The sequence below is a fragment of the Apium graveolens genome, chromosome 8 (genome assembly GCF_009905375.1).
Source record: "Apium graveolens cultivar Ventura chromosome 8, ASM990537v1, whole genome shotgun sequence".
NCBI classification, from domain to species: domain Eukaryota; kingdom Viridiplantae; phylum Streptophyta; class Magnoliopsida; order Apiales; family Apiaceae; genus Apium; species Apium graveolens.
Genome location: NC_133654.1, coordinates 21455002 through 21477380, shown reverse-complemented (window position 1 = coordinate 21477380; position 22379 = coordinate 21455002).

Below are 22379 nucleotides of genomic sequence, written 5' to 3'. Positions count from 1 at the left end.
ATTGCTTAGATAATTATTAGACTAATTACATGGACATACATAAGAGAGCATGTAATTACACTTTTTAATGCATCTCCTGCTTCACTTAAGATGTAATTACACTGTTATCCCACTTTGCAGTGCTTTATAGCTATAATAACTAAGTATATCTTTGTATATACATATGTGATATGACAAAGTATTATTTTACATAGAACATATTTTTTAAACTGAAATTATTCCACATGTGATACTTATTCACTTGACAGTTGACAAAATATATTATTATTTTAACTTGAACCAACCTGACCTGAAGTGACCCGATATGTAGACAATAGGGTTGATTTAAAAATATATTTTTAGATTGGTGGGTTAAAAGTTCGCAAACCAAACTAATTGAGTCGGGTTATTTTTTCCTCACAACCTAACCCGTGTTCACCCCTAATGAAAAGTCATTATTTCTGATGTTGATTATGAATTTGTTTGAAGTTATGGATTCTATGTTGGCAAGTAAAATGTATGGGAACTTGTTACGAGGAATTTGAACATTAAATGTATATGCTACTCATTGATGGACAATATATTCGTAAGTAGTTAATAGTTCTATGATGTCATGAATGACATAATGTTGATATATTAGTAGAGAGTTAGTTAGAGGTTCATAGATGTAAAGTTATTTGTAACAAACTTGTGGAACAATAAATATAGTTTCATTATTCTCTCTCCCTCTCTCCCTCCCTCTCTCTCTCTCTCTCTAGTTCATCTGTAAGTCTACAAATTGTCATGGTATCAGAGCTATTGCTCTGATCATTCTTCACATCTTGTTGATCGATTAGATCATTCTTCTTATATAATCTTCATCTTATATCTCTTATTCATCTCTCTTCCGCAACCTCCTCTATCGCTTTAGTATTTTACAGTCTATTTCTTGTTCTATTTGTGAAGCAATCTATTCAAGCTTGATTTGAATATACTCATGGTGTATTCATATGCTACTTCTTCTAGTGGTATTACAACATCATCTTCATCTTCAACTAGAGTTATTGACTATAATTTTTAGATGAAATTAATGATATAAGTATTTAACTATCACAGTTTGACATCAGCACTTGATATCAGAGTTTGACAAGGATGACATCATCAACATTTATCGTCAGTATTTGCTGATCAGTACTTGTCATCAGTATTTGTTCATTTTGTTATTCCCTAACAATATAACAAGAATTACAGAAGGGGGGTTGAATGTAATTCTGGCTTCTTTTTGAGATTTTTAAAATTGTTCTAACTTAATAATATATAAGTGTTTGATTTGCAAAGTGCGGAATGAAAGAACTATATAAATCAAAACACAAGTAATAAAAACACAAGTCTTTAAAACTTTCTGGTGGATATGAATGTATCCACCATATATATATATATATATCAAGAGAACCCTGTGAGGCTTGAATAGCTCACAGCTGCTTTTACAAGTGAACAAACAAACTACAGAGAAATTCTTAACAATTACAGCTTTTTCTATTTCTCTTCTAAAATGTGTTTGCTTAGTTATTTGTTCTACTAGCTACACTTGGTTTATATATCACCAAGTTTACATGGTAATAAGACAGGATAATAAAACAAAACCTATCAAGTCTAACTCCATGCTGCTTCACTACTCTATTCCAGCATCTTTGAATATCTTCATAATAGCATGGAAATGGTAATACTTCTTTGTTCTCAAAACCCTGCTAAACAGGCTGCCACATTCCTTTTGCAAATACTCGACGCATATGAGTGTGTTGTCACTGTCAACAGATATTTGAATTGATCATCCGTTAGGTACATGCTTGTTATCCGTTGGGTAGCCTTGTTGATCATCCATCGGGTAGCTTTGTTGATCATCCGTCGGGTATCTATTTGACACTTGACTCCATTTCATTTATGCAGAATCACAAGACATCTAATATTTATAATAAATCAACCTATTATGCATATCTACTAGTAGTCAACATGACTCATATGCTACTACAGAATCTATATAAAGTTGTTTGCAGAAATGTGCTACATTACTTATTGTTACATAAGTTACTCACCCGGTGGATATCAATTAGTCATCCGTCGGGACTATATTGAATCATCCGTCAGGACTATAATTGATCATCCGTTGGGTGCTACAAAATTCACTAAGTTAAATCTACTAGGGTGTTTTGTTTAGCTTATCATCAAGTACACAACATATTCCTAACACATTTCATTATTTGTTAAGCTGGAAATCAGGAGATATCACATGAAGATATATTTGCAGAGATATGTCGATGTAGTACTTTACTTATTGTAGCAATCAATAGATTGATATATATTATGATTTCTTATTCACTTGTAACATATATTTTAGATTGATTGTGTAACTGTGCAGTATATAAGCCCAAATTAGGTTAACACTATATGTGTCGTCGAGCATTGATATATTATACACATAACCTAGCAGCTCTCAAAGATATATGTTCATCCTTTGATAGAGTATTGTAATCAGTTTTTATTCATTTTTATAAAAATTGTTCTTGTCTATTGAGTTATTTAATTCAAATTGATTGTTTAACTGCATTCACCCCCCTCTATAGTTTTGTAAAGGCCTAACAATAATCATCCGTACTTTTGGAATAACTCAAATAATCCAAGTACTCATCTTGTTTCTCAATTTCGTACTGAGAATAATTATCATATGTGGAGTCGCTCTATCTCCATTGCTCTATCTGTTAAGCTAAAGCTAGGTCTCGGAGATGGATATGTTCATAAACCTACTGGTAATATTGTGCATCTTGCTATGTGGAATCATTGTATGGTTGTTTCCTGGTTGTTGAACTCAATTTTAAGCTAAAATTCGGAATAATGTTTCTCATATGTCTACTATAAAACTAATTTGGGACAATTTGGCTATACGATATTCTCAAACTAATATGCCTAGCACATTTTAACTTCATAAAGGTCTGACATCAATTCAGCAAGGAAATTTATATGTTACTTCATATTTTACTAAATTTAAAACACTTTTTAAGTCATATGTCATAGCCTATTTGTATATTCGAGGGTTCAACTCAACTCAAATAAGAATGTAACAAGTAAATAGTGGATCTACCGTCAAAGAGATCTCACAAAGTAATATCTGTCAAAGGATTCAGAAACAAGGTTCATCTACAGACTTGAGGAATTTATTCACTGGAAGAAGTTCAAGAAATTGATCATGCCTCAGTGATATGAATCAAGAGTGTGGGTTTAATCAAGTGACAGAGATCTCGTCAGGGTATCAAATAATTACAAGGATTTAATCTGAAGAAAATCAAAGTGTCAAAGTCAAGACATGAAGAAACGTCACGAAAGTTAGTCACTCATGAACCAGACAGTACATCGAGTGTCAACATTGAAGTGGTGGAATTGATTCATAATTGACAGTGATTTTCAGAAGATTTTCAAAAGAATGGTTGCTGCTCAAGATTAGTATTAATTCTCTATTAATTAATTAAGTCATATAATTTAATTAAGAAAATAAATTATATCTGCAAAGATTAATTTATTGATTAATTGAATTAATTGATTAATTAATTCAGAATTAATATTAAGGATTTTCAGAATTTAAATTGGATTAAAATCTATTTAAATTCAACAAGACAATCTGATTGTACTAATATGACAATCGGTATGACAATTGATAGTCATACCGAAAGTCATGCTAGTACAAATAATAGTCTCACCGAAAGTTACACTGGGAGGAGGATTATCTTGCTAGTTCATTCTGATAGTCTTGCTAGTTCATTTGATTGTCATACCGAAAGTCTTGCTGAGCTCAGGATTGTCATTCCAGTTCAACTCAATTCTGTTGAATGAATTAAAAAGAAAAAGAAGCAGCCATTCAAAATCAATCCAACAGAAAAGAAGTCAAGAACATACAGAGAGAAAAAGCAGCCAAATATTTCATCTTATCTGCTAATTCAAGATCACAATTTCTAGTTTGTAATGTTAAATCCAATCAACTAGAAATCATTCTCTTGTTCTTGTGTAACAATCTAGCGGATCAAAATCCCTAGAACTTAATCTCAAATCGCGTTTAGCATTTGATTCTAATTATTGCAAAAATAGAAAAAGTTCATGTCGAATTTATTCTAAATTTGTGATAATTAATTTGAGATTAATTCCTTGTAATCGATACAGTTGTTGTAACACCTTTTAAGTTTAATAATATTTTTATTTAACTTGAATTTTGTTTCATATTTTTATTCCGCATTTAATTCGATTATTCGGTATTGTTTGTATTCAACCCCCCCTTCTACAAATGTAACACCCCCAGATCCGGGGTCGGGGATCCGGGTTGTCACGGTCTTTCTTTCCACAATATCACTTCACTTAATTAATAATAAATAACCTCATACTGTGACCCCACACTAACACACACCACAACCCGTTATAGTCTCAGAGATGAAATTGAAATAAGTACAAGTCTTTGAATCCACCATTTAAAAGTTATTACAACCCAAAATGATTACTTGATAAATTTACAGTTAATTGCCATTATCTGCCACAAGTTATAATTATACATAATTTGATTCTCAAAAGTAGATGGTCTAAACTACAATGGATCTACCTCTGCAGCTATAGCAGCTACAACATCATCGGGAAGACGCGGGATGCTTCCCACGCGCTTGCGCTGGGTCTGCTGGAGTCTGGCCATCTCTCCTAACTGTTGTTGTGTGATGAAGAAATAAAGCAAGAGTGAGCCTTACAGCTCGCAAGATAATATGTATAGTGATAACAATAATATAAGTATCTAAATGGATACTTGATAGCATCCCTATCATATGCAAGATAATTACTTACTAGATATAAGTAAAAACAAGGAATGAAGTTACCAATACTTCACCACACTTATATCATATATAAAGCTACTTGAACTGCCACCGTTCAAAGTATTATAGGTTTTAAGAAAAACATCCCATAGATGAGACCACAAGTTAAGACTTGAATAGATTCAATCTTTGAAAGATTATTGAATGAAAAAGTTATGAGATGCTTTATTTAGTCCCGGTATATATATATCCACATATATATACCCCTTTAAACATTTCCTGGAACCTCTGTTATGTAAAGTATGAACGGAGTTTGAAACATCCAATGAATTTTGGAAAGGAAAAGAATTTTGGCATAAACCCGATATCTCGCTGATCAGGCAAAGATACCAATAAGTAACCTTTTCTACTGTAGATGGATGAATTCCTCACCGGTCATCACCCTGGCCGCATTAGGACCTCGCGCTAGACCGTTACCCGGCCCCTCACGCGTTGATGGACTGCCACCCAGCCACTTACACAATAATAGACCGTACCCCAGCCTGTCGCTTATGCCGACTCAATCAAATGGACTTACTTCCCGAACATTGGGCAAGTAATCAAATTGTTTTCTCAAAACAGCAACCTCGTTGCGAATATAAAATACACCACAGAGCCGGATTCCCCAGGTTTTGAGCGAGTATTTAAATCCCCTTAAAAGGAAGATCTTAAATATAAAAAAAAAGAGTTTTGGGATCCGCTCTGACTTTTAAAAATCATTTTGAAGACTCGAAAACACTTTAAAGAGTGTTTGGAGTAAAGCTGATTTAATGAAGTAAATCAGTCCCCAGAATATTTAGAAAATGACTGAATATTATTATTTAAATAATATTCCCATAAAGAATAGTCTTTATAAAAATAATTGAAGTAGAAGTATTAAAACTTATACTTGAAACGAGTATTAAATAACCAAAGATATACTAATATGGAAGTATTATCTTTATTTGAATAATCGAAAATAAGTTTGATTATTGACATCTTATTCTTTAATAAAATAAAGAATATATTTCAGCAAATAATCGGAGTCATAGATCCTCAAATGAATATTCAAATAATATTCATTAAATAATATAAACTGAGTCATAAGTCCTCGAATAATATTCGAAATAATATTCAATAATAAAATAAAGGAGTCATAAGCCCTCGAATGAATATTCAAAATAATATTCAATAATAAAATAAAGCTAAAGTTATCGAATAAACCTTATTCGATTAATAGTTTGGAAAACTATAACCATATATATATATAAATATATATATATATATATATATATATCCATATCCATATATACAAGATTACTCGGGATCCTCGACTCCCGGTTTTAGAAAATATTTTCACCTTTGGGTCCCTATACTAAGGGTATAAGCAAGTTACCGCTATCCTCTAGCATAGGTATTATCAAATGAACCAACAGATATATATTTCAAGAATATGAAACAGGCATGCATATATACCATATCACATGCTACAATATATCGCAAAATTTGCTAAATAACCAATAGGCATTTATCGCAAGATCATGCATATACAAATGTATACATCACAACAACAGTGTATCGGATAGAATACTTGCCTGAGCGACTTGGGGGTGAGAAAGGCTCGGGACGAGTCTGATAACCTATAAACAACAAGTAAGTTGGAATTAAACCAAAATCACTTGTAAATCTATGCTTTAACTAACTTAGACTCTAATGCTAGTTTTGCGCTCACCGATTTGCTTAAGTCACTCGGGTACCCTCGGCTCCACCATTTTTAATAATTTAACCTTTACGAGTTTTAAAGCGATTCCTTCGCGAATGTCTTACCAACTGCCTAACACACTTACCATAAATGTTTCATACATTAATTAACCCTTTTTGGTCTTTAACCTACATTCCAAAGTAAGGCGAGGGAAAAAGTTTCGTTCGCGAAACGCCGTTACTTGAAACGGTAGTTTCTCCTAAACCGTAAATCGGAATCGAACGAACTACATATCAAAACGAAGCTCGTAACATGAGCTATCTAAACATGGCAGTGGTCACAATCTAGCAGGGGGTTCTCGGGTCCTAATTCTATGCACAAAAACAGTCCAAAGAAAATCGAACGTTACGACGGCTATGTTTACGCGATTTCCCAATTTTAAGCCATTCAAAACCAACCACAAACCAACCTCAAATCCAACATACAACCAACATCCATCCTTATCACATCATAACCACCCCAACCAATTCAATTTAATCTTTCATACTTATGCTTAAACTTAACTTTAATCATTCTTAAGTTCTTTTAAATCAAAACCACAATAATTACCATTCCATTCACTACCATACCAAATCTCAAACTCTAAATCATAACAACAAGATACAATATCAACCCACTACTCAAAATCACCTTATAATATATATGAACCTAGGGTTTGGAAATGGTATACCTTCCTTGAAGTGGTGGGTGGAGCTAGGAAGCCTTAAGAAGCTTTGAGAAGCCTTAGGAAAGCTTGGATCTTCAAGAAAAACAAGAAAAAGTTCAAGTTAAAAACTTGAAAACACTATTCATTGTCTTCTTCCTTGATTAAATGAAGAAGTTAGAGAAAGAATTAATGGCTTAAACTCACGATATAGCCATAACTAAGCATAAAGATGATTAGGGAATTTTCTTACCAATTTAGGATGCTTGGATCTTGATTTTGAAAAAAATCTTGCCTTTAAAAATGTAAAAGCCGAGAGCTAAGATGAAGAACAAATGCCTTGGTTGTTTTTGATTTTTGATGAAATGATTTTGCTAGCTTGGTTGGCTTGATTTGTATTTGATTTAGTAAATTACTACCTTGCCCTTGAATTTGTGTGGTCCTTATTCAACCACACCTCCTTCCTTCCCATGTCATGCTTACCTCATCCTCATGATGTCATCCTTCCTTCCTTGTCTTCTTTCTATTGGTTGGATGACATCATTCCCATTAATCCCTTTGATTAACTTCCTAATCGTTTGCCTAATGACCGCTGATCTGTTATACGGTTCGCTTAACTTTCGTTCTCGTTTATCGTTTGAAGGATCATACCCGGGATCTTATTACTTAGGTTCCCTTAACCTTTCTCAATACATTATATTCCTTTTTATGATCCTCTATCATAATCCTTTAATTTAAATCCTTTTTATCCTGTTACCTTATACTCAATTCTCTCCGTATCTTGTGGATTTCCGGGAAAAACCAAAGTGTTCGGAATTGGATTCTGACGATATTTACATACACTTATATACTTCATAGAGTACTAATAATATCCCAGAATATCCATAACAGAACCCCTACATAGTGTGGCGTGAAAAGTTTTCTCATTCAGCTAAAACACTATTCACAAGGGTTACAAAAAGTTGAAAATTTTTGGGGTTATTACAGTCTCCCCTCCTTAAAAGGATTCCGTCCCGGAATCAAACAGAAAACAAATGGGGGCACTTTTCTAGCATTGTGCTCTCTAGTTCCCAAGTTGATTCTTCCACATTATGATTCTGCCATAGTACTCTGACTAGCTTGATCACTTTGTTCCGAAGCACCTGCTCCTTCTTATCCATAATCCTTACTGGCTTCTCCACGTAAGTTAGATCTGGCTGCATATCCACCTGCTCATACTCCACTATGTGCCTGGCATCCCGATGATACCTCCTTAGCATTGACACATGGAACACATTATGAACTTGTTGCAAATTAGGGGGTAGGGCTAGCTCGTAAGCTAACTTTCCAATCCGTCTTAATATCTCAAAAGGTCCAATATATCTTGGGCTTAGTTTTCCTTTCTTTCCGAACCTCATTAATCCCTTCCAAGGGGATACTTTCAACAGTACTAAGTCCCCTACTTCATATTCCTTGTCCTTTCGGGCTAGGTCTGCATATTTCTTCTGTCTGTCTTGGGCTGCTACAAGTCGCCCTCTGATAAGATCCACTATATCTTTGGTCCTTTGGACCACTTCGGGTCCGAGCATCTTCCGCTCTCCTACTTCATCCCAGTATAAGGGAGATCGACACCTTCTTCCGTACAGGGCCTCATAAGGCGGCATTCCGATGCTAGCATGAAAGCTATTGTTATAAGAAAACTCGATCAACGGCAGATGATCATCCCAACTTCCTTTAAGGTCTATTGCACAGACTCTCAACATATCCTCTAGTGTCTGGATGGTCCTTTCACTCTGTCCATCCGTTTGGGGATGGTACGCGGTACTCATATTTAACTTGGTCCCCGCACATTCCTGAAAGCTCCTCCAAAATCTGGAGTTAAACCTAGGGTCTCGGTCTGAGATAATGGACGCTGGGACTCCATGTCGTGTCACTATTTCCTTAAGGTAAATGTCCACCAGTCTATCGACTGTGTATCCCTCATTGATAGGAATGAAATGAGCTGACTTTGTCAGTCGGTCTATAATTACCCAAATGGCGTCGTGATTGGCTTTCGTCCTTGGCAAGCCTACAACAAAATCCATCGCTATCTGTTCCCATTTCCATTCGGGAATCTCCAGGGGTCGCAAAAGCCCACTGGGTCTCTGGTGCTCTGCCTTTACTCTTTGGCAAGTCAAACACTTGTTTACCCATTCTGCTACGTCCCTCTTCATGTTGGGCCACCAGTAATATTCCTTCAAATCCCTATACATCTTGGTACTTCCCGGGTGAATGGAATACCTTGAACTATGGCTTTCATCCAAAATCTCATCTTTAAGTTCTTGAACATTCGGAACCCAAATTCGGTAGGAGTACCTCATTATCCCTTTATCATCTTTCTCAGTATGGATCTCCTCTCCAGTCATTGACTCTCTGTCTTCATTCATTGTTTTCTCCTGGCATAATCTGATCTTTTCCAATAATTCTGGCTGCATTGAGATCTCAAAAAGCTTTTCAGTTTCGGTTCCGGTTACCTTTACTTCTATTTCCATTTTCTCAAAATCCCTTATCAACTCTTCCGAAGTCGTTATCATTCTGAGTCTTTCCTTTCTACTAAGGGCATCAGCCACCACATTGGCTTTCCCTGGATGATAGAGAATCTCACAATCATAGTCCTTGATTAGTTCTAACCATCTCCTCTGGCGCATGTTGAGCTCTTTCTGCGTAAATATGTACTTGAGGCTCTTATGGTCTGTGAAAATCTCGCACTTCTCTCCATACAAGTAGTGCCTCCAAATTTTTAAAGCAAATACTATTGCTGCGAGCTCAAGGTCATGAGTAGGATATCTAACCTCGTATTCCTTCAATTGTCTCGACGCATACGCAATAACTTTACCGTGCTGCATAAGCACACATCCTAATCCTTTGTGCGACGCGTCACTATATATCACAAAATCTCCTTTTCCATCCGGCAATGCTAATACCGGAGCCGTTATCAACCTTTTCTTTAATTCCTGAAAACTGTTCTCGCATTTCTCCGTCCATTCAAACTTCTCTGTCTTACGAGTAAGTCGTGTCAAAGGGGCTGCGATCTTCGCAAAGTCCTGTACAAATCTACGATAGTAGCCGGCCAATCCTATGAAACTCCTCACCTCTGTGGGTGTGGTTGGCCTTTCCCAATTTGAGACCGCCTCTATCTTGGAGGGGTCGACCAATACTCCTTCTTTATTGATCACATGTCCTAAAAACTGTACTTCATTCCGCCAGAATTCACACTTCGAGAATTTGGCATATAACTGCTCCTCTCTGAGTATCCCTAGAGCTATCCTCAAATGCTCTGCATGTTCTGCCTCAGTCCTTGAGTAGATCAAAATATCATCGATAAAAACTATCACACACTTGTCCAAGTACTTCTTAAATACTCTATTCATTAAATCCATGAAAGCCGCTGGGGCGTTGGTTAGTCCAAAGGACATTACCAAGAACTCATAATGCCCATACCTGGTACGGAACGCTGTCTTGGAAATATCTTCAGGTTTAATCTTTAGTTGGTGATATCCAGTTCTCAGGTCGATCTTGGAAAAATAAACAGCATCCTTTAGCTGGTCGAACAGATCGTCTATTTTAGGTAATGGGTACCTGTTCTTTATGGTTAGCTTGTTCAACTCTCGATAGTCTATGCACAACCTCATGCTCCCATCTTTCTTCTTAACAAATAAAACTGGTGCTCCCCACGGAGACACACTGGGTCTTATCATACCCTTATCCAAGAGTTCCTGCAATTGGATAGATAATTCCTTCATTTCTAACGGGGCTAACCGGTACGGTGCTTTTGAAACTGGCGCCGTCCCTGGGGCTAACTCAATAGCAAATTCAATCACTCTATCGGGTGGTAATCCCGGAAGGTCTTGGGGGAATACATCTTCAAATTCGTTGACTACTGGAATATCTTGTAAGTTGGGCACCTCCTTCTGCGTGTCCACCACATAGGCTAGGTAGGCCTCACTTCCTTTTCGTAGCATCCTTTTGGCCTGAGCCATGGTCAAAAATTTCTGCGTCTGCCTCTTTCCTCTAAATATAACTTCTTTCTTCCCGGGGATATTTAACTTAACTTTCTTCCCTTTACAGTCTATCTGAGCATCGTTGCTAGATAGCCAGTCCATCCCCAAAATCACATCAAACTCCCCTAATTTAAAAGGAATCAGATCAACACTGAAAGATTGCTCCCCTATGCCTATCTCACAGGCGGGGTGAATCTGGTTAACAGGAATAATTTCATGATTGGCTATTTTTACTTGTAAGGGTTCTATCAAGGGTTTAGCCTTAAGTCTTAACTTACGCGCAAAGTCCTTTGATATAAAAGATTTAGTTGCTCCCGAATCAAATAAAACATTTGCACTGACTGAATTTAGAGAAAGGGTACCTGCTATCACATCTGAATCTTTCATAGCATCCTGGACTGTCATGTTGAAAGTCCTCGCAGTAGGTGGCTTATTAGAAGCAGCCCTGCTTGCTCCCGAAGCTGCTGGTTTGTTCATTGGGCATTCCTTCTTCCAATGACCCGAGCGTCCACACTGATGACAATTGGTGGGTGGAACGACGGCAGGGGTTAATGATGGGCACTTATTTGAATAGTGGCCCTCCCGACCGCATTTAAAACAGGTTACTGGCCTTCCTTTACACTCCCCAGTGTGATTCCTTCCACATATGTTACAGGCTGGCAATGGGGGTCGAGATTGGTTGGAATAGGACGTTCTTGACTTCTGACCGCCCTGGCTCACACTCACACTCATTGGTCGCTTAAACCCAGTGTTCCTTCCTGGTAGGGACACTGCTCCTCGATTAAATCTAGTTGGGAAGCTCCATCCTGCGGAACCTCCACCCATGCTCATACTTTTCCTCTTTATTCCTTTCTCCTCTCTTTCCTTCTGCATCTGTTCACTTCCAACTTCTACAATCGTTGCCTTTTGCACCAGAGTGGCATAGTCCGTAAGCTCAAGGATTGCCACCCTATTCTGAATCTATGGTTTCAGTCCCTGCTGAAACCTCCTAGCTTTCTTTTCCTCGGTGCTCACAAACTCCGGCACAAACCTTGATAACTCAGTAAATTCCGCTTCGTATTCTGCTACAGACAAGTTATTCTGCTTTAGCTCCAAGAACTTGAGCTCCATCTGGCTTTCCATAAACCTCGGGAAATACTTTCCCAGAAACAACTGACTAAATCTCTCCCAGGTTATTATAGCATCTGTCTCCATGTTTTTCTTGGCCTCCCACCAGTAGTTAGCTTCTCCTTTCAGAAGGTAGGTAGCAAATACAGTTTTCTGTGCCTCATCGATACTCAAAATCTCAAAAGATTTCTCTATTTCCTTTAACCATGCCCTTGCCTCAACTGGGTCGGCTGATCCGTGGAACTCAGGGGGCTTAAGGGACTTAAAAGCCCTGAAAGAGTTTGCCACTGCATTGCTACTTCCTTGAGGGGGTGGGTTGGGTTGACGTTCTAAATTCTGCCTTAGGAGTTGCATAAACTGACCCATGGGATCCATGCCTGGGTTTGGTACTGGTTACTCAACCTCGGTTTCTCCTTCTTCAGCCTCTATCTCAAATCCCTCAACATCATATGTTTCCTCTTCTTCTTCATACAGGGAGTCATCCTGTTCCACATAATCCTCATCTTCCTCTTCACTGTGTTCTTGGTTTCTATTGTCCTGATTATGGCTTCCCTGGTCCTCAGACCCAGGGTTCGCCCTAGTTCCAATCTTTCTTGGCGGCATGATTCTGATAATAATAAAAACAATTATTGGGAAAATTCAACGTTAGGTCACAATCATATACAACATTGTGCCTTGCACAGCTCTTATAATGGGGAGAACGTATAACGCAGTTCTATTATTTTAAGAAAGTTCTAATACGAAGTACAGTAATAATAATAATAAAACAGTGATCCCGTCACTATGGAACTGAACTGAAAGGAAACAAATATATACATAATGCGAGAATACATAGTTTGATCTGGTCAAAAGTACAACAGTGCTACAGTCATCTGTCCCAAAAGAGATACACAAGAGTCTATCTGTCTAGTCAGAAAAAGGGATGCTATATACAAGTCAACTATCCCGGAAAATTGGCTCTTACTAAGGCCTCGGCTAACTAGACAACTAGACTATTCCATCATCAATCCTGAATCACACACCGGAACGGGTCAGCTCCCAAACCCTTTCCATCGCACGACGGAAGATATAGTCGGCCTGCCGCCTGGAGATCCTACCATGCCTGTCCCCCTGGAGAGATCTGAGTCTCGCTCGGGACGTGAGCTCTATCCCCGTAAGCTCCCTCCTCAAGGATCGGGGTATAGAAGCCCTGGTCTCATAAGCTCGGGTACGCCTACCCGCCCTCTCTGCATCCAACTCCCTCCTGGCCTCATCCAGTCGGGCCTCGGCAACAGCCACTCGGGTCCTCAAAACATCCTGAACATATCCATGAGCTAACGAAGACTGCCTCTGGGCAGGGTCAAGAGGTGGTGAATCCGGAGCCGCTGAGGGTGCCTCCTCGGTCTGCCTAGGCTCGAAAGTATGGGTCTCTGAGCTGTCATCATCAGGAATCCAAGATAGTGGTGGAGGGGTAGGGGCTCTGACCACCGGAAGTGTGGGTAAAGGGATACCAGCATACACTACCATAGATCCAACACGCTCCTCAGCTACTGGGACCTCATCCAGGTCCTCCTCATCTGGAATAGCAATAACCTCTGTCTCTGCCTCCTCTGAGGGGTCCTCCTCATCTGAAACAGCAATGACCTCCGTCTCAGGCTCCTCTGGGGGGTCCTCCTCATCCTCCTCCATCTCAGGCTCCTCCTGATCCTCAACATCTAGCAATGCCTCATCATGCTCACGCTCGAACATCTCAGGGTCCTCTATCTCAGGCGCCTACACATTAAACGAGCTAAGTTACTATCATGATACTTATAAGGGTTCCCGTAAGGGTTTTAACTGTCAGCACTACTTTAAGTAGTCCGACCATGAACTTGGCAAGAGTTCTTATTATCTTTGTGAATTTATTATTATATCGTCGCATCATCTCTGAGGTTTATAACGCTTAGCTCTGATACCATTTCTGTAACACCCCCAGATCCGGGGTCGGGGATCCGGGTTGTCACGGTCTTTCTTTCCACAATATCACTTCACTTAATTAATAATAAATAACCTCATACTGTGACCCCACACTAACACACACCACAACCCGTTATAGTCTCAGAGATGAAATTGAAATAAGTACAAGTCTTTGAATCCACCATTTAAAAGTTATTACAACCCAAAATGATTACTTGATAAATTTACAGTTAATTGCCATTATCTGCCACAAGTTATAATTATACATAATTTGATTCTCAAAAGTAGATGGTCTAAACTACAATGGATCTACCTCTGCAGCTATAGCAGCTACAACATCATCGGGAAGACGCGGGATGCTTCCCACGCGCTTGCGCTGGGTCTGCTGGAGTCTGACCATCTCTCCTAACTGTTGTTGTGTGATGAAGAAATAAAGCAAGAGTGAGCCTTACAGCTCGTAAGATAATATGTATAGTGATAACAATAATATAAGTATCTAAATGGATACTTGATAACATCCCTATCATATGCAAGATAATTACTTACTAGATATAAGTAAAAACAAGGAATGAAGTTACCAATACTTCACCACACTTATATCATATATAAAGCTACTTGAACTGCCACCGTTCAAAGTATTATAGGTTTTAAGAAAAACATCCCATAGATGAGACCACAAGTTAAGACTTGAATAGATTCAATCTTTGAAAGATTATTGAATGAAAAAGTTATGAGATGCTTTATTTAGTCCCGGTATATATATATCCACATATATATACCCCTTTAAACATTTCCTGGAACCTCTGTTATGTAAAGTATGAACAGAGTTTGAAACATCCAATGAATTTTGGAAAGGAAAAGAATTTTGGCATAAACCCGATATCTCGCTGATCAGGCAAAGATACCAATAAGTAACCTTTTCTACTGTAGATGGATGAATTCCTCACCGGTCATCACCCTGGCCGCATTAGGACCTCGCGCTAGACCGTTACCCGGCCCCTCACGCGTTGATGGACTGCCACCCAGCCACTTACACAATAATAGACCGTACCCCGGCCTGTCGCTTATGCCGACTCAATCAAATGGACTTACTTCCCGAACATTGGGCAAGTAATCAAATTGTTTTCTCAAAACAGCAACCTCGTTGCGAATATAAAATACACCACAGAGCCGGATTCCCCAGGTTTTGAGCGAGTATTTAAATCCCCTTAAAAGGAAGATCTTAAATATAAAAAAAAAAGAGTTTTGGGATCCGCTCTGACTTTTAAAAATCATTTTGAAGACTCGAAAACACTTTAAAGAGTGTTTGGAGTAAAGCTGATTTAATGAAGTAAATCAGTCCCCAGAATATTTAGAAAATGACTGAATATTATTATTTAAATAATATTCCCATAAAGAATAGTCTTTATAAAAATAATTGAAGTAGAAGTATTAAAACTTATACTTGAAACGAGTATTAAATAACCAAAGATATACTAATATGGAAGTATTATCTTTATTTGAATAATCGAAAATAAGTTTGATTATTGACATCTTATTCTTTAATAAAATAAAGAATATATTTCAGCAAATAATCGGAGTCATAGATCCTCAAATGAATATTCAAATAATATTCATTAAATAATATAAACTGAGTCATAAGTCCTCGAATAATATTCGAAATAATATTCAATAATAAAATAAAGGAGTCATAAGCCCTCGAATGAATATTCAAAATAATATTCAATAATAAAATAAAGCTAAAGTTATCGAATAAACCTTATTCGATTAATAGTTTGGAAAACTATAACCATATATATATATATAAATATATATATATATATATATATCCATATCCATATATACAAGATTACTCGGGATCCTCGACTCCCGGTTTTAGAAAATATTTTCACCTTTGGGTCCCTATACTAAGGGTATAAGCAAGTTACCGCTATCCTCTAGCATAGGTATTATCAAATGAACCAACAGATATATATTTCAAGAATATGAAACAGGCATGCATATATACCATATCACATGCTACAATATATCGCAAAATTTGCTAAATAACCAATAGGCATTTATCGCAAGATCATGCATATACAAATGTATACATCACAACAACAGTGTATCGGATAGAATACTTGCCTGAGCGACTTGGGGGTGAGAAAGGCTCGGGACGAGTCTGATAACCTATAAACAACAAGTAAGTTGGAATTAAACCAAAATCACTTGTAAATCTATGCTTTAACTAACTTAGACTCTAATGCTAGTTTTGCGCTCACCGATTTGCTTAAGTCACTCGGGTACCCTCGGCTCCACCATTTTTAATAATTTAACCTTTACGAGTTTTAAAGCGATTCCTTCGCGAATGTCTTACCAACTGCCTAACACACTTACCATAAATGTTTCATACATTAATTAACCCTTTTTGGTCTTTAACCTACATTCCAAAGTAAGGCGAGGGAAAAAGTTTCGTTCGCGAAACGCCGTTACTTGAAACGGTCGTTTCTCCTAAACCGTAAATCGGAATCGAACGAACTACATATCAAAACGAAGCTCGTAACATGAGCTATCTAAACATGGCAGTGGTCACAATCTAGCAGGGGGTTCTCGGGTCCTAATGCTATGCACAAAAACAGTCCAAAGAAAATCGGACGTTACGACGGCTATGTTTACGCGATTTCCCAATTTTAAGCCATTCAAAACCAACCACAAACCAACCTCAAATCCAACATACAACCAACATCCATCCTTATCACATCATAACCACCCCAACCAATTCAATTTAATCTTTCATACTTATGCTTAAACTTAACTTTAATCATTCTTAAGTTCTTTTAAATCAAAACCACAATAATTACCATTCCATTCACTACCATACCAAATCTCAAACTCTAAATCATAACAACAAGATACAATATCAACCCACTACTCAAAATCACCTTATAATATATATGAACCTAGGGTTTGGAAATGGTATACCTTCCTTGAAGTGGTGGGTGGAGCTAGGAAGCCTTAAGAAGCTTTGAGAAGCCTTAGGAAAGCTTGGATCTTCAAGAAAAACAAGAAAAAGTTCAAGTTAAAAACTTGAAAACACTATTCATTGTCTTCTTCCTTGATTAAATGAAGAAGTTAGAGAAAGAATTAATGGCTTAAACTCATGATATAGCCATAACTAAGCATAAAGATGATTAGGGAATTTTCTTACCAATTTAGGATGCTTGGATCTTGATTTTGAAAAAAATCTTGCCTTTAAAAATGTAAAAGCCGAGAGCTAAGATGAAGAACAAATGCCTTGGTTGTTTTTGATTTTTGATGAAATGATTTTTCTAGCTTGGTTGGCTTGATTTGTATTTGATTTAGTAAATTACTACCTTGCCCTTGAATTTGTGTGGTCCTTATTCAACCACACCTCCTTCCTTCCCATGTCATGCTTACCTCATCCTCATGATGTCATCCTTCCTTCCTTGTCTTCTTTCTATTGGTTGGATGACATCATTCCCATTAATCCCTTTGATTAACTTCCTAATCGTTTGCCTAATGACCGCTGATCTGTTATACGGTTCGCTTAACTTTCGTTCTCGTTTATCGTTTGAAGGATCATACCCGGGATCTTATTACTTAGGTTCCCTTAACCTTTCTCAATACATTATATTCCTTTTTATGATCCTCTATCATAATCCTTTAATTTAAATCCTTTTTATCCTGTTACCTTATACTCAATTCTCTCCGTATCTTGTGGATTTCCGGGAAAAACCAAAGTGTTCGGAATTGGATTCTGACGATATTTACATACACTTATATACTTCATAGAGTACTAATAATATCCCAGAATATCCATAACAGAACCCCTACATAGTGTGGCGTGAAAAGTTTTCTCATTCAGCTAAAACACTATTCACAAGGGTTACAAAAAGTTGAAAAATTTTGGGGTTATTACAACAAACACATTGGGACCTAACAATTGGTATCAGAGCCTTCTGATTAACGTACAAATCTAGATCCTAGACTTTTGTGTTTCTTTCACTCCTTGAATTTTTTATTCACTCAAAAAATTCATAATGAATACACAAAAAGTTGGAACCGTTAAAATTCCACTATTCGATAAAGAAAATTATGTTATGTGGAAGAAGAAGATGCTATTGTTTTTACAAGTTGCTAATCCCAAATATCTGGAAGTGTTAAAGAAGGGTCCAAAAATTCCAATGGTTATTGAACCAGAGGTAATAGAAAATGACGTGGTGATCACCAAAGCTAGAACTTATATGAAAGATCCTGAGGATTTCTCTCCTGCTGAAAAAGAAGAAGCCTCCTGGATGCTAGCCTTCAATTAATTTTAGTAGATTCCCTTGATCCCTTGATGAATAGACATGTGATGAATTGTAAAGATTCCAAACATATCTGGGAAACTATTGAGGTTATTAATGAAGGCACAGAGGAAGTTAGGGAGAATAAGTTAGAAATCCTAACCTCTGAGTATGAATACTTTAAATCCAATCCAGGAGAAGGAATCACTGAAGTATTTGAGAGGTACAATGCATTGATCAACAACCTGAACATTAATGGTAAATACTATTCCATCAGGGAGGTCAACAAAAAGTTCCTTTTAACACTGCCAACTCATCTCAAACATATAATCACTGCCATAAGAGAAGCAAGAGATCTGAGTGAGATTTCTTTGGAAAGGCTCTATGGTGTGTTAAAGACTTATGAGTTGGAGCAGATTCAGCAGAAGGAAGTTTACGGGAAAGGAAGAGTGGTCAGCACGTCTACTGCTCTAGTAGCTGATGAACAACAACAACAACCACAATATCAACAACAATCTCAACAGTCAGAAAGAATGGTACAGTCTTCCAAGGTTGAAGAAAATGTGATAGTAGCACAATTTGATCCTCCTACTACAAATCAATCAGGAGATGATTTTTATTCCTTGGAAGAACTGGAGCAATTGGAGGATGAGTCAATGGCCCTGATTGTCAAGAGATTCTCAAATGTCAGATTCAAAAGGAATCCCAAGTTCAAGTACAAGTCCAACTACAACAGATTCCAGAAATGTGGATCTTCATCCTCTAACACCAGCAGTGGTGGGTATAAAACAGGGATGGTTGATCGAAGCACCATTCGATGCTTCAACTGCAATGAGTTGGGACACTTTGCCACAGAATGCAGGAAGCCAAAACAAGTTAGGAAGAACTCTTACGATTCTAATCAGAAGAGTAAATCTGAAAGGGCTTACCTGGCAAAGGGAAGAAGCTGGGATGATACTGACAGTGAAGATGAAGAAGTTGGGAATCTTGCTCTCATGGCTAGTGATGCAAACACCTCATCGTCAAGAAAAGAGGTAAAATTTACTGATGCTGAATTAGTTTATCATCTAGGAGGTTCCTTAGATTGTGCTCGTCGTGATAATGAATTGTTAAATCAACAAATCAAAGACCTTGAGAAAGAGGTCAATGAATTAAGACTTGTGCACATTAATCAAGATAAATTAAAAGAACAAGTATCTTTTCTAGAGAATAGAGTTGACTGTTATAGACAACTTGAAACTATTCTCAAAGACAAGATCACCGGTCTTGAGGCTAAGGTTAAAGATTACTTTAATTCTTGTTCGAAGTCCAAAGAGTTTTACAATAAGCAAGTTGTTAATCAAACATCTGGAATATGTTATGATTATAATGCTGCTATTGGAAAATTAGGCATAAACTCCCCTCCTCATGTCTGTGCTAAAGGCAGGGAAGTACCACATGTGCTTAAGGGTGTTGATGAACCCCTCTATAAAGAATCAATTGCTGAACCATTTGATGAGACCTCATTTATTATTCAAGAAGAAATCCGTGCTGAAGATAATGCTAATGAGAAAGCTGTCTCCAAGTCAAGTGTGTCAAAAGTTCCAGTCAAGGTTGTGAAAGCAACTGAGACTAACTCAGACACACATGAGTTGGATAACATAAATGTCATGTCTACCATGCATAAGTTGCCTATTGTTAATCCCTCTCATAAAGCATGTGGTGTTCCTGATTGTATGTCTTGTGCTTTTAATTTGATGTATGCTTATTTTAATGGTAAGCATGTTTCTAATGATAAGACTACTCCTCGTCAGCATGTGAATAATAGAAAGCATGATAGGTCTAAGACTGCTAGTCCTCCTAAAGCTAGAAAGGAGACACTTGTGCCTAAGCCTAAACAGAAATTTGTCAAGGCTGTTCACAAGGTCAAATGTCCAGTCATTGAGAAAGTTGAGAATATTAAAATTAAGAATGTTGTTTTGCCTGATAAAGGCCAATTTTACAAATATGCCGGACCCAGCCAAGCTTGGGTTCCGAAGAAAGTCTAATCCATTTGTATTACAGGACATTAAACAGGTACAACCGGTAGTGTGGATTCTTGACAGCGGATCGTCAAGACATATGACCGGAGATAGAGCCCTGCTATCAAATGTGGTTGAGAAAGCTGGCCCAGTGGTTACCTTTGGAGATAACAACAAAGGTTTAACGGAGGGATATGGCTGTTTGCTAGATGGAAATGTTATCATTGAAAATGTGTATGTTGTGCAAGGACTTGAACACAATCTGCTTAGCATTAGTCAGTTCTGTGATAACGGCTACAATGTTTTATTCGACAAGCTGAAGTGTCAGATTCTGCACAAGAAAAGTGAAAAACCCTCCTTGATTGGAATCCGGAAAGGAAATCTGTTCGTAGCTGACATGAACTCTGGAAGCAATCCTGAAGTCAATTGTTTCTATGCAAAGGCATCGTCAGATGAGAGTTGGCTATTGCACAAGAGACTTTCTCATCTCAATTTCAAAACAATGAATTCTCTTGTCAAAAGAGAATTGGTTAGAGGTCTGCCTCAGCTGGAATTCTCCCCAGAAGGACTATGTGAGGCTTGCCAGAAAGGAAAGTCAAAGAAAGCAAGTCACAGAGGCACTGACACATCTTCCATAACTGGTGTTCTGCAATTATTGCACATGGATTTATTTGGACCAGTTAATGTCCTTTCGATGTCAAAGAAGTGTTACTGTCTTGTGATAGTTGATGACTATTCCAAGTATACGTGGGTTTTATTTCTTCACTCTAAGGATGAAACACCACAAGTTGTGATTGATCATATCAAGATGATTGAGTTAGATTCTAATGTCCCTGTTAGAGCAATAAGGTCAGATAATGGAACAGAATTCAAGAATTCACTTCTCAATGGATTCTGTACAGACAAAGGGATTACCAGACAATTTTCAGCTCCTAGAACCCCTCAGCAAAATGGAGTGGTAGAAAGGAAGAATCGTACATTGATTGAAGCTGCAAGAACGATGTTAAGTGAATCAGGTCTTCCAATGTACTTTTGGGCTGAAGCTGTCAATACTGCATGTTATACTCAGAATCGAACTCTAATCAACAAAGTCTTCATGAAAACTCCTTATGAGATTTTGAATGAACAGAAACCTTCTATCAAATACTTTCATGTATTTGGTGCCAGATGCTTCGTGCTCAAGGATGGAGATGATCGTCGTGGTAAATTCGAGGCAAAGGCATATGAGGGTATATTTGTTGGATATGGAAGAAGATCATACAGAGTGTATATCATTGATCAACACAAAGTAACTGAAAGTGTCAATGTTACATTTGATGACACTAAACTCCCTAGTATCCAAACTGAAGATCCTTCTGAGAAACTGAAGTTTGATGATATGTCAGATTCAGAATCAGAACATGGTCAAGAACCTGAGGTTGGTTCTGGTGAAGAACCTGTTAATCATGATGATACTCAAGGTAATAGTGATGGAAACTTTGGCAACAATGGAGATACCACTGCTACTGATGGAGAATCTTCAAGTCAACATGGCAATAACTCAGGGGGAGATGCTGAAGGATCATCTAGTAGGACACAACATCCCAATGAATTTCAAGGCGAATCATCAAGATCAAATCTTCCAAGACAGACTGTCTGGAATAAAGCTCATCCTTTTGAGCTGATTATTGGTGATCCAGATGTTGGAGTCAGAACTAGACGTGCTACTCAAAATGAGTGTCTGTTCTCAGGATTTCTTTCTGAGATGGAACCTAAGAAGATTGAGGAAGCACTGACTGATCCAGATTGGGTGATTGCTATGCAAGATGAA